General features: G+C 42.1%; 1 protein-coding gene and 1 pseudogene across 5 annotated transcripts in view; one reads left to right on the forward strand and one right to left on the reverse strand.

The window, feature by feature from the left end:
* Positions 1–13,691, reverse strand: part of RABGAP1L (RAB GTPase activating protein 1 like) — an 856,710-nt gene that overhangs the window by 226,616 nt on the left and 616,403 nt on the right. The window lies entirely within an intron of this gene.
* Positions 10,122–13,418, forward strand: LOC115837502 (annotated as a pseudogene).

Below are 13,691 nucleotides of genomic sequence, written 5' to 3' on the forward strand. Positions count from 1 at the left end.
TTAAAAACAAACAAATGAAATATTCAAGTAACAAATGATGTTAGTAGAGGAAACTGAAATAAAGGAATGTCAATGTCACAGAATTCAAAGTGCTACATCATTATAGTCCATTTCCATATCCAGGAGTGGTGTTTTACTGCCACCAAGAGGACAATAGGCATTCCTTCACGACAGTTACAAAACTAATGGAATGTACAAAATCATTGCAAATCCAAAAAAAAAAACGTTTATGAGTTGTTTCATTTTTTTTTTTCAGGTGTTTAGACTTCTATTTTTGTAACATGAATATTAACTACAGAAACTACATTCCCAACTTCAGTTCTTCCTTAAGTCACTATCTTCAAACACAGAAACAAGAACTTTTAACCTGGGCCGGGCGCGGTGGCTCACGCTTGTAATCCCAGCACTTTGGGAGGCCGAGGCGGGCGGATCACGAGGTCAGAAGATCGAGACCACGGTGAAACCCCGTCTCTACTAAAAATACAAAAAAATTAGCTGGGCGTGGTGGCGGACACCTGTAGTCCCAGCTACTCGGAGAGGCTGAGGCAGGAGAATGGCGTGAACCTGGGAGGCGGAGCTTGCAGTGAGCCGAGATTGCGCCACTGCACTCCAGCCTGGGCGACAGAGCGAGACTCCGTCTCAAAAAAAAAAAAAAAAAAGAACTTTTAACCCAAGTTGGTACATCAAAGACTAGGGAGAACTGAAATCCATTTTCCAGTTTCAAGGTCTTTTGCTTTTCTTTTCTTTTTTTTCTGAGACGGAGTCTTGCTCTGTCGCCCAGGGTGGAGTGCAGTGGCGCGATCTCGGCTCACTGCAAGCTCCGCCTCCTGGGTTCACACCATTCTCCTGGCTCAGCCTCCTGAGTAGCTGGGACTACAGGCGCCCGTCACCATGCCCGGCTAATTTTTTGATCTGATCTAGCCAACTCCCCTCTTGCCTTTAGCCTTCAAGCTGCCATTCATTATTCCTGGGCTTAACCCAAGCTAACTTTGGGAAACATTTAGTTTATAGTTTAAATGATAATAGCCTTTCCCAAAACTCAACCGACTTTGTAAAGCTAATGAGAGACCACCAGGCTAGGGGGATAGAGGAGCTTGAATTCTGCTATGGTGTGGACATGATTGTCAGCCATTATTCTGGAGGTCACAAGATATGCAACTTCTCCAATTACTCCTGTAGATAACATCACTGTTATAGAACCTAAGATTTGCCTTTTGGGATATCTTTTCAGGTTTTTTGCATGACACCAATGGCTCCACCTGGACCCATCAACTGCTCCTGTGGCCCCACCCAGAAGCAACTCAGCACACAAGATGACCGTTTTCCACACCCCTATGATTGCACCCCCAATCAACAGCAAGTATCCATTGTCTAGCCACCTCCACCCCTTCTTCCAAACTACCTTGGGAAAATCCCTAACCTTCAATGAGATTGATTTGAGTAATAACTCCATCACCTGCAAAGTGTGGCTGTCCTCATATCAATTAAACTCTTTCTTTACTGCAATGCTCCATGAATTGATTTTTTTTGTGCAGTGCGCAGGAAGCACCTGTCAGGTGGTTACAGTGATAATGGTAGTGATAGTAGAAATCCAGAAATGAAGTTCTAAGTAAAAAAAAAAAAAACTTTTCTGAAAGAGGTAAAAGAGATCAGGAACAAGACAAAGATAATTACTCTTGCCACTTCCATTCAACATTGTACTGTTAACAGTGAATCTGTACAGGTCTGCAGCAACTCGATTCTTGCCTCCTCAATAAAAAGAATTTGTCCAAGAGGGCAGAAGGCAGAGTGAGAGATCAAGGCAAGTTTCTGAGCAGGAGTGAGAATTTATTAAAAACTTTTAGAGCAGGAATGAAAGGAAGTAAAGTATTCTTGGAAGAGAGCCAAGCAGGCAACTTGAGAGTTCAAGTATACTGCCTGACCCTCAACTTAGGGTTTTATACATTGGCATGATTCCAGGGTTTGTGTTTCTTCTCCCCTGATTCTTCCCTTGGGGTGGGCTGTCCACATGCACAGTAGCCTGCCAGCTCTTGGGCGGGGCCACATGTACAGTGTGTTTACTGAAGTTGTGTGCATGTTCATTTGAGGTATTTTTCCCTTACCAGTCAAGTGTTCCCAGAGGAGGGTCATATACCAGTTAAACTCCACCAGTTTGCCTCCTGGTGGGCATGCTTGAGCCTACTTGCCCAAATCCTGAGGTCTTATTAAGAAGCTGCTGATCACCAGCTTCAGGTGTTTTCTTTCTATTGGGAGACAGCCTTTCCCTGGCGCAAGCTACAACCATTATGTTAGATAGTTTAACAACTGCCTGACCATTACCTGATGGTCACCTGACATTCCTGGGGAGGAGGGCCCTCTCCTGTCCTGTTCATGTCTGCCTAGTTACCTATTCTACCAGTACTGGAGGTTTTAGTCAGAGGAATTAGGCAAGAAAAAGAAAGAAAATGCATCCAAATAAGAAAGGAAGAAGTAAAAATATGTCTACAAGATGACTGATACAATTTGGCTTTGTGTCCCCACCCAAATCTCATCTTGAATTGTACTCGCATAATTCCCACGTGTTGTGGGAGGGACCCGGTGGGAGATAACCGAATCGTGGGGGTGGTTTCCTCCATACTGTTCTCATGGTAGTGAATAAGTCTCACAAAATCTGATGTTTTAATAAGGGGAAACTTGTTTCACTTTGTTCTCATTCTCTCTCTTGCCACAGCCGCGTGAGACGTGCCTTTCACCTTCAGCCATGATTGTGAGGCCTCCCCAGCCACATGGAACTGTAAGTCCAATAAACCCCTTTCTTTTGTAAATTGCCCAGGCTCGGGTATGTCTTTATCAGCCGCATGAAAATGTACTAATACAATGACATCTTGTATTTCAAAAATCTTGGGAAATACACAATACACATACATGAATATTAAAGCTGAAAATGAGTTCAACAAGGTTGCAGGTTATAAGATCAATATAGATAAGTTGGTTGTATTTAACCCGGGAGGCGGAGCTTGCAGTGAGCCGAGATTGCGCCACTGCACTACAGCCTGGGTGACAGGGTGAGACTCCGTCTCAAAAAAAAAAAAAGGAGAGTCGGTTGTATTTTTGGATACCAGTAATGACGATGCAGTGAAAATGAAATTAACAATTCAATTCACAATAGCATAAAGCAGAATAAAAGTTAGAATTAAATTTTTAAAAGTGCTTTAAGACTTTTGTATACTAAAAACCACAAAGTATCATAAAAAAAAATTAAATAAGACCTAAATAAATGTGAAAAAAACCTCATGTTCATGGATCACAAGTCTCAATATTGTTAATGCCGATGAAGAGTCAAGCTCTGTAAAATATTTGAAGAGGTTTATTCTGAGCCAAATATAAATGACCAATGGCCCATGACACAGCCCTCAGATCATGAAAACATGTGCCCAAGGTGGTCAGAGAACAGCTTAGTTTCATACATTTTAGGAAGACATGAGACATCAATCAAATACATGGAAGATGTACATTGGTTTGGTCCAGAAAGGTGAAACAACGGGGAAGTGGGGGCTTCCGGGTCACAGGTAGATTCAAAGATTTTCTTATTGGCAATTGGTTGAAAAAGCTAAGCTGTTGTCTAAAGACTTAGTTAGGAATGTCTGGGTTAAGATAAGGGTTTTGGATACCATGGTTTTATCATGCAGGTGAAGCCTCCAGATAGCAGGCTTGGAAAGAATAGATTATAAATGTTTAACAGACTTAGCAAGTCTGTTCTATTGGTGATTCCAAAAGGGAAGATGGCATAATGAGGCATGTCAGACTCCCACCTTCCCCCATCATGGGCTGAATTTGTTTTTTCAGGTTACCTCTGAGATGCCCTTGTCAAGGGGCTGAGGTAAAAGGATGGTCAGGGGGCTTAGGATTTCATTTTTGGTTTACATTCAGATGGCATTACTCCTCAATGGATACAGAGATTCAAAGCAATCCCTATTAAAATCCTATTGCCTTTTTGGCAGAAACTGACAAACTGATCCTAAAATTCATATCAAAATTCAAGGGACCTGGAATAGCCAAAACAATCTTGAAAGAGAAGAACAAAGCTGGAGAACGCACACCTCCTTATCTCAAAACTTATTACAAAGCTAGAGTAATCAAGACTGTGGTACTGGTGTAAGAACAGACACACAGATAAGGGAATAGAGAGTCCAGAAATAAAACTGTCTATGGTCAACTGATTTTTGACAAGGATGCCAAGACCATCCAAAGGAGAAAGAAGAGTCTTTTCAACAAATGGTAGGGGGACAAGTAGATAGCCATGTGCTAAAGGATGAAGGTGTACTCCTAGTGTATGGTATGCTAGGGCTGCCATAAAAAGGAATCAGACTGGGTGGCTTAACAACAGTGATTTATTTTCTCACAGTTCTGGAGGCTAGAAGTCTAAGATCAAGGTGTCACAGGGTTTGTTTCTCCTGAGGCTACTCACACTTTGGCTTGTAGATGGCTGTCTTCTCCCTGTGACTTCGCATGGTCTTCTCTCCATACATGTCTGTGTCCCAATGTCCTCTTAAGGATACCAGTTATATTGGAATAGGGCCCACCCTAACAAGCTCATTTTAACTTAATTACCTCTTCAAAGACCCTATTTCCAAATACTGTCACGGTCTGAGTAACTAGGGGTTACGACTTCAACATATGAATTTTGGGGGTGGGGGAAAACACAATTCAGCCATAATGTCCTGCCTTACATAATATACAAAAATTAACTCAAAATGCATCAAAGTCCTAAATGTAAAAGCTACAATTATAAAACCCTTAGAAGAAGAAATTTTCGTGACCTTAGATATGACACCAAATGCACAAACAACTAAAGAAAAAATAAATTGGACTTCATTAAAATTAAAAATGTTTGTGTTTCAAAGGACATTATCTAGAAAATGAAGACAGTCCACAGAATGGGAGGCAATACCCAGCACATATAAAGAACTGTTACAGCTCAGCCTGGGCAACATAGTAAGACCCTGTCTCTAAAAAAAAAAAAAAATTTTTGCTGGACATGGTGGCACACACGTAGTCCCAGCTACTTGGGAGTCTGATGTAGGAGGATCCTTTGAGCCCAGGAGTCTGAAACTGCAGTGAGCCATGATTATGCCACTGCATTCCAGCCTGGGCAACAGAATGAGACCCTGACTCAAAAAATATATATCTTTTACAACTCAACAATAAAAGTGCAGGAAACTCAATTAGAAAGTGGGCAAAGGATCTGAACAGCCATTTCTTCAAAAAAGATACACAAATGGCCAATAAGCATATGAAAATAGGTTCAGATGAGATCGGGCGCATTCGGGATGGTATGGCTGTAGACTTGAAAAGATGTTCAACATCAGGAGAATGCAAATCAAAACACAACAAGATGCCACTTCATGCCCACTAAGGTGGCTATAATAAAAAATAAAGTAGACAATAACAAGTGTTAGCAAGGATGTAGAAGAATCAAACCCTCATTTTTTTGATTGTCTCCTATTCACCCTGCTAATATGGGAGGAATTCCTGCCCTACAATTGCAGCCATGGTCAAACACACCTGACACAGACAGATGAGATTGACAGTAGTTTATTAGTAACATGTATTCACATCCCCAAGGGAGGAAAACATCATAGAAGGGCTGGATTAAAAAACAGTGAACAATCAGGGGCTGTGGGAGGCAGGCTTTATGGTATCAAGAGAGTGGGGTGCCCCCTAGCTCCCCTGGGATGATGTGATTGGCTTGTTTGAATAATGACACAGGCTGGCAAGGAACTGAAGCTTGCTACTCTAAGAAAGAACGGTGCCACTGGGTATAGTGGCTCATGCCTACAGTCTCAGCTACTTTGGAGGCTGAGGCAGGAGGATTGAGTCCAGGAATTGGAGGTTACAATGAACTATGATTGTGCCACTGCACTCCAACCTGGGCAACAGAGCGAGACCACAGGCCTTAAAAAAAAATCAAAGAAAAGAAAAGTGCCTCATCCTTTGGCTAAGGAGGGTTGTTTGGCTAGGAAACCTTATCCACAGGAGCAAAATAAGGAGGAGACCTTGCACTTAGGTGACTGGAGACCTTCCTGATTTCTGCCAGATGTTGAGGCAAAACATCATATTGGGCTTTAATTTTAGGCCTTACAACATACTTATATGTTGCCATGGGGGATGTAATGGTGCAGCTGCTTTGGAAAACTGTTTGGCAGCTCCTCAAAAAGTTAAACACAGAATTACCATATGATCCAAGAATTCTGTTCCAGGCATATACCCAAGAGAACTGAAAGCGTATGTTCACAAAACCTTGTACACAAATGTTCACAGTAGTATTATTCATAACAGTCAAAATGGAAACAACTGAAATGTTTATTAACTGATTAATGGATAAATAAAATGTGGTACATTTGAACAATGGAATATTATCTAGCAATAAAAAGGAATTAAGAACTGATACATGCTACGACATGGATAAACCTTGAAAACATTATGCTAAGGAAAAAAAGCCAGTCACAAAAGACCACTTATTTATATGATCCCATTTATATGAAATATTCAGAATAGGTAAATCCACAGAGATAGAAAACAGATTAGAAGTTGTCAGGTGGTGATAGGATGGGGAAATGGGAAGTGGCTACTATGTTTATGGGGTGATAAGAATGTTCTAGAATTAGATAAAGGTGATGGGTGCACAAGTTTGTGACAATCCTAGAAACCACTAATTATACTTTTTTTTTTTTTTTTGAGATGGAGTCTTGCTCTGTTGCCCAGGCTGGAGTGCAGTGGCACGATCTCGGCTCACTGCAAGCTCCGCCTCCTGAGTTCACGCCATTCTCTTGCCTCAGCCTCCTGCATAGCTGGGACTACAGGCACCTGCCACCATGCCTGGCTAATTTTTTGGTTTTTAGTAGAGACGGGGTTTCACCATGTTAGCCAGGATGGTCTTGATCTCCTGACCTCTGACCCACCCGCCTCGGCCTCCCAAAGTGCTGGGATTACAGGCATGAGCCACCATGCCCAGCCACTAATTGTACATTTTTAAAGGGAATTTTATGACACATAAAATATATCTCAATAATGAAAATGAGAGAAGCTAAATACTGGGGACAAGAGCAATTAATTTCAAGGTTTTTAAAAGCAAAGGAGGCCAGGCACGGTGGCTCATGCCTGTAATCCTAGCGCTTTGGGAGGCCAAGGCGGGTGGATCACTTTAGGCCAGGAGTTTGAGACCAGCCTGGCCAACATGGTGAAAGCCTGCCTCTACTAAAAATACAAAAATTAGCCAGGTGTGGCGGTGCATGCCTGTAGTCCTAGCTATTCCAGAGGCTGAGGCACGAGAACCTCTTAAACCCGGGAGGTGGAGGTTCCACTGAGCTGAGATAGAGCCACTATTTAGCCTGAGCAACAGAGCTAGAATCTATCTTAAAAAAAAAAAAGAAAAAAAAAAAGCAAAGGAGACCCGGGTTGAAAAAGCTCCTATCCTGGCAGAATTCTTATTCATATACACATAGGAGGAAGTGAGGGAAAAGAAAACCTATGCTTTCTCAATTTGACTCTAAGTCAGTAGTCAATAAATATTTAAGTGCCTACTATGTGCCAGCAACTCCAATAAAAAGGCAAACTAGTGGGCAGACCCCACATAGAGATTAACTACAATGAGGAAGACAACAACCAACCAACCATTTAATCAGGTATCAGTCCCAGGTGTGCAAAGGACTGTCAACTAGATATCCTAGAAGACAAAGGGAGCCTGTGTTTTCACTGTCTAACCTAAGTTTGCAGAAGGCACAGAAAGTTCCTAACATAGTGAAGCTAAATGGAAATTAGCTTATTGAAGAGAGGGAGACAGAGCATTCCTGGCAGAGGAAACCAGTATATGTGATGGCTCTTAAGTGAAAGACAGATTGGTCTATTGGGAAAACCTGAAAGAAGTTCATCATAGCTTGATTGAGACAGTGCAAATGAGAGGAAGGGAAGGGGCAGTTGAGGATGGAGAGGTAAGTTGTGCCAGATCATAAAAACTATGTGGACTGTGTCAAAATTGTGAACTTTATCCTAACAGCAATGGAGGCCTTTAAATAAAGGACTTTAAGCAAGAAAAAATTAACTTCTCTGACCTCATCTCCTACTGCCCTTCCCTCACTCTCTTGTTGTAGCCTCGCTGGCTTCCTTCTGTCCCTCAACACTCAGTCACACTCCCAGCACAGAGCATCCCCTCACTACCTGCAGTCTTTGTCCAAATCTCATCCTCTAGTTGGGGCCTATCCTGACTACCCTATTTAACACTGCAACCTACCCGTAACTCCCATCACCCTGCAGCACTTTTCCTTTTCCCCATAACACTATAACTTCTAATATACCATATTTATATATTTATTATGTTTATTGTTGATATGGTTTGGCTGTGTCCCCACCCAAACCTCATCTTGAATTCTAACTCCCACAATTCCCATGTGTCGTGGGAGGAACTTGGTGGAAGGTAATTGAATCATAGGGGTGGGTCTTTCCCATGCTGTTCTCCTGGTAGTGAATAGTCTCATGAGATCTGATGGTTTTAAAAACGGGAGTTTCCACCGTCTGGGAAGTGAGGAACGCCTCTGTTCAGCCCTTGTCCGGCCCCCCCACTGTCTCCGTCTGGGAAGTGAGGAGCGCCTCTGCCTGGTGGCCGTACCATTTGGGAAGTGAGGAGCGCCTCTGCCTGGCAGCCGCACCTTCTGAAAAGTGAGGAGTGCCTCTGCTAGGCAGCCTCACCGTCTGGGAAGTGAGGAGCACCTCTGCTGGGAAGTGCGCAGCGCATCTGCCTGGCCCCTGCATTGTCTAGGAAGTGAGGAGCACCTCCGCCTGGCGGCTGCACCGTCTGAAAACTGAGGAGCGCCTCTGCCTGGCCGCCCCACCCTCTGGGAAGTGAGGAGCGCCTCTGCCCGGCTGCTGTGCAACCATCCAAGTGTGAAGTGGCAGTCTTGTGTGTGATCTTTCTGGCCTCCTCAAGTTTGCATTTTTGACATTAAAGTTTACTTTTAAATTAAAATAAATAAATAAATAAATAAATAAATAAATACAAGAGTTTCCCTACACAAGCCCTCTCTCTTTGTCTGCTGCCATCCATGTTGGATGTGACTTGCTCCTCCTTGCCTTCCTTCATGATTGTGAGGCCTGGCCCAGCCACATGGAACTGTAAGTCCATTAAACCTCTTTCTTTTATAAATTGCCCAGTCTTGCGTATGTCTTTATCAGCAGTGTGAAAATGAACTAATACAATTATCAACTGTCTCTTGCTAGAACATAATTTCCACAGAGGCAAGTGGCTTTGTTACTTTAGTTCACTCATCTCTATTCAAGCACATAGAACAGTACCTGTCTCTAAATAGGTGTTTAGTAAATATTGTTGAATAATGACTAAAATCTGCTTTAATAGTATTAAAAAGCCAAAAAACAACAGATGCTGGGTGAGGGTGCAGAGTAAAGAGAATGCTTATACACTGTTGGTGAGAATATAAATGAGTTCAGCCACCATGGAAAGCAGTTTGGCAATTTCTCAAAGAACTTACAACAGAATTACCATTTGACCCAGCCATCCCATTACTTTGTATATGCCCAAAGGAATATAAACTGTTCTACCATAAAGACACATGCACATGTATGTTCATTGCAGCACTATTCACAATAGCAAAGACATGGAATCAATCTAGATGCCCATCAACAGTACACTGGTTAAATAAAATGTGGTAAACACCATAGAATACTATGCATCCATAAGGAGAATGAGATCATGTCCTTTGCAACAGCATGGATGCAGCTGGAGGCCATCATCCTAAGCAAACTAACACAGAACAGAAAACCAAATACCACATGCTGTCACTTATAAGTGGGAGCTAAACACTGAGTACACATGGACACAAAGAAGGGAACAATAGACATGGGGCCTACTTGAGGGTGGAGGAGGGTGAGGATCCAAAAACTACCTGTTGGGTACTATGCTTATCACCTGGGTGAAGAAATAATCTGTATTACCAAACCCCCATGACACAAAATTTATCTATATAACAGACCTACACAAGTACCCTGAAATTCAAAGTAAAAAAAAAAAAAATCTGCTTTAAAAAGACTACTGGCAGTGTGGCAACGGACTGAACAATGGTCAAGAGTATATGGGGAAAGCGCAGTCACCCACTTCTGTCAGTTCCACTGCTAACACTCAAATCCGAGCCACCATCTTCTCAAACCTCTTTTATAAACCTCCGCATGATCTAAACTAATCATATTGATATGGTTTGGATGTTTGTCCCCTCCAAATCTCATGTTGAAGTGTAATCCCCAATGTTGAAGGTAGGGCCTAGTGGGAGGTGTTTGGGTCATAGGGGTAGATCCCTCATGAATGGCTTATTGGCATCCCCTTGCTGATCAGCTCGTTCTCACTCCGTGAGTTCACATGAGATCTGGCTGTTGTAAAAGAGTCTGGGACCTCCCCCTTCTGTCTCTTGCTTCTCCTCTTGTCAAGCTCCCCTTGCTTTCTGCCATGATTGTAAGCTTCCTGAGGCCCTCACCCGAAGCAGATACCAGTACTATGTTTCCTGTGTAACCTGTTGAACTGTAAGCCAAAATAAAACCACTTTTTTTTTCTTTTTGTTGTTTGGAGACAGAGTCTCACTCTGTTGCCCAGGCTGGAGTGCAGTGGTGCAATTTCGGCTCACTGCAACCTCTGCCTCCCAGGTTCAAGCGATTCTCCTGCCTCAGCCTCCTGAGTAGCTGGGACTACAGGCGCATGCCACCATGCCTGGCTAATTTTTATATTTTTAATAGAGACAGGGTTTCACTATGTTGGCCAGGCTGGTCCCTAACTCCTGACCTCCAGTTATCTGCCCACCTTGGCCTCCCAAAGTGCTGGGATTACAGGCATAAGCCAATGTGCCTGGCTGAAACTTTTTTTTTTTTTTAAATAAATTACCCAGCCTCAAATGTTTCTTTATAGCAATGCAAGAATGAACTAACATACATATTCGTTTCTTTGTTTAATTACTATCTTTCTCTCATTGGAATGCAAGTTCCATGAAAGCAGGGTCTTTCCTGGTTACTACTTTATCTCCAATGTCTAGAACAGTACCTGGCACTTCATAGGTATCCAATATTTATTACTACAGGAGGTCCTGCAATAATCCAGGAGGCCATCATCTTCCTGGAAAATTTGGTGGCCTAAAAGCTACCAAAGTAAGAATAGGAGAAAAGTGGGAAGATTCTAAAAATTTTCAAGAAGTAGAATCCACAGGACTTGGTGACTGAACTGATATGGGATATTAAGAAGAGAGTTAAGGATAACTTCTAGGTTTCTGGTTTGAGCAGCTGGGTAGAGTCCTTACTGAAGTGGAGGTTACTAGATGAAAAGTACATTTGGGAGGGCGCATTATTTCAGTTTTGACTTTTGATGTGCCTGTGAAACATCCAAGCCGACATGTTCAGTCCACAGCCAAATATGTGGGTTTGGATTAAATAAAAATGAGAGTAAACATCAACCTAAGTGCCCATCACCTGAGGAGTAGATGAGAAAATGTGATATATTAATATATACACCATGGAATACTACTCAGCCATAAAAAAGAATGAAATAATGTCTTTTGTAGCAACTTGAAAGAGAAGGTCATTATCCTAAGTGAAGTAACTCAGGAATGGAAAACCAAATACCGAATGTTCTCACTAAGTGAGAGCTAAGCTATGGGTATGCAAAAGCATACAAAGTAGAAAATGGACATTGGAGACTCAGAAGGGGAAAGGGTGGGAGGGTGGTGAGGAATTAAAAAAATAAAAATAAATGAGAGTAAACATTTATAGATGAAACCAGGGGAATGAATAGGATCGACAAGGGAGAAGCAATAAGCGACTTCCTAGAGGCTGGAGATTTGTAGAACTCCAAGCTAATGGCTAGGGGGGAAAAGGAGTGAGAAAAAAAAAGACAGAAGTAGCAGAGGGGGAGATAAAAGAAAGGACAGAAACCAAGGGAAGATGTTTCCAAAACATAAAAAAAGAAAGGGAAAAAAAAGGAAGTGTTGTGTATGTCATTATGCTGTTTTGACAACTGTTGAAGGATCAAGTAAGATATTAAAAAAGCTTCAATGGAATGGTAAGGAAAAACCATAATGCAAAGGGCTGAAAAGCCAAAAACATCAAAGATATACTTCAGAACTTTTTTTTTTTTTTTTTTTTTTAGATGGAGTCTTGCTCTGTCGCTCAGGCTGGAGTACAATGGTGCGATCTTGGCTCACTGCAACCTCTGCCTCCCGGGTTCAAGCGATTCTTGTGCCTCAGCCTCCCAAGTAACTGAGATTACAGGTGCCCACCACCACGCCTGGCTGTTTTTTGTATTTTTTAGTAGAGACAGGGTTTCGTCATGTTGGCCAGGCTGGTCTCGAACCCTTGACCTTAGGTAATTCACCCACCTTGGCCCCCCAAAGTGTCAGAACTTTTATATAAGCCCCTCCAAACTAAGAGAAGGTCCAGTCTTCTAGAATTTAGCCATGATCCACTGCTTCCCTAAAGAAACTGGATATTCTCCTCAAAAAAGAAAATACTGGACTCTTCAAAGCTGGCTGAAGAGCTTTATTTATATGATTTAGTAATAAAAAATTACTAAATCACTACTTTTAAATTGCTTTGTTTTATATTTATATTTATTATACTTATGTATAGATACATAAATTTATATATTTAATATATTTATATATTATATTTATATTTATATTTATATTTATATTTATATTTATAACTTGCTTTCGATTTCCATAAAGGTGCTTGTTTAGAAATTTTTCAAGAGTATGGGAAAATGCACTCTCACATTGCTAGCAGAGAAGAATTTTGTAATATGTATTCAAAATTAAAATTTGGTTACAATTTGACCTAGCAATTCCATCTCTAGAAATGTACCCCAGGGATATCAGATAAGCATGCAAAGATGCAAGTTTAAGGATATTTGTTACGGTTTTATTTAACAGGAAATTCTGGAAACAAACGTCCATAAAACTAAATATAAAATTGGTTAAATAAATTATGGTACAGGGGAAAGTTCTAGTGGCTTGAGGTATTGGCAGGAGCAGCCGGGCGGCAGGAGGAACCCTTACGGGAACTGAAGCTGACGATTAAACCAGAACAAGATTACAACCTCCCAAAAGCACTGAGACTTTGTGGCAGAGTCCGTGGGGGAAAAGCCAGTAGGGAGCCTGGCCGGGATTGGTGAAGTTATGGACAAGAAGCTGGAGGAAAGGGGCTTTGACAAGGCCTATGTTGTCCTTGGCCAGTTTCTGGTGCTAAAGAAAGATGAAGACCTCCTCCGCGAATGGCTGAGGGACACTGGTGGTACCAACACTAAACAGTCCCAGGACTGCTTCGGATGCCTTCCTGAGTGGTGTGATGCCTTCTTGTGATGCTTTCTGGGAAGCCCTCAATCCCCAGCCCTCATCTGGAGTTTGCAACCCAGCAGGGACTCCTCCCCTGTCCTCAACACAGGAAAAGACTGCTATTGTCCTACTCACCTCCATTGTACTCCAGGATCTTTTGGGAGTTTTCTCTCCTAATCATTTTAACTTTTTTGGATTCTCGCTCTTGCATGCCTCCGCCTTCCTTTTTCCCCTGCTACTTCCCTGGGGACAGTCACCAGCTTTCCTGAATGGATTCCTGGCCCCGTCCCTCACCCCCACCCTCACTTTCAGTCCGTTTGATACCATTTGGCTCCT

Source organism: Nomascus leucogenys, chromosome 12 (assembly GCF_006542625.1).
Source record: "Nomascus leucogenys isolate Asia chromosome 12, Asia_NLE_v1, whole genome shotgun sequence".
Classification (NCBI taxonomy): Eukaryota; Metazoa; Chordata; class Mammalia; order Primates; family Hylobatidae; genus Nomascus; species Nomascus leucogenys.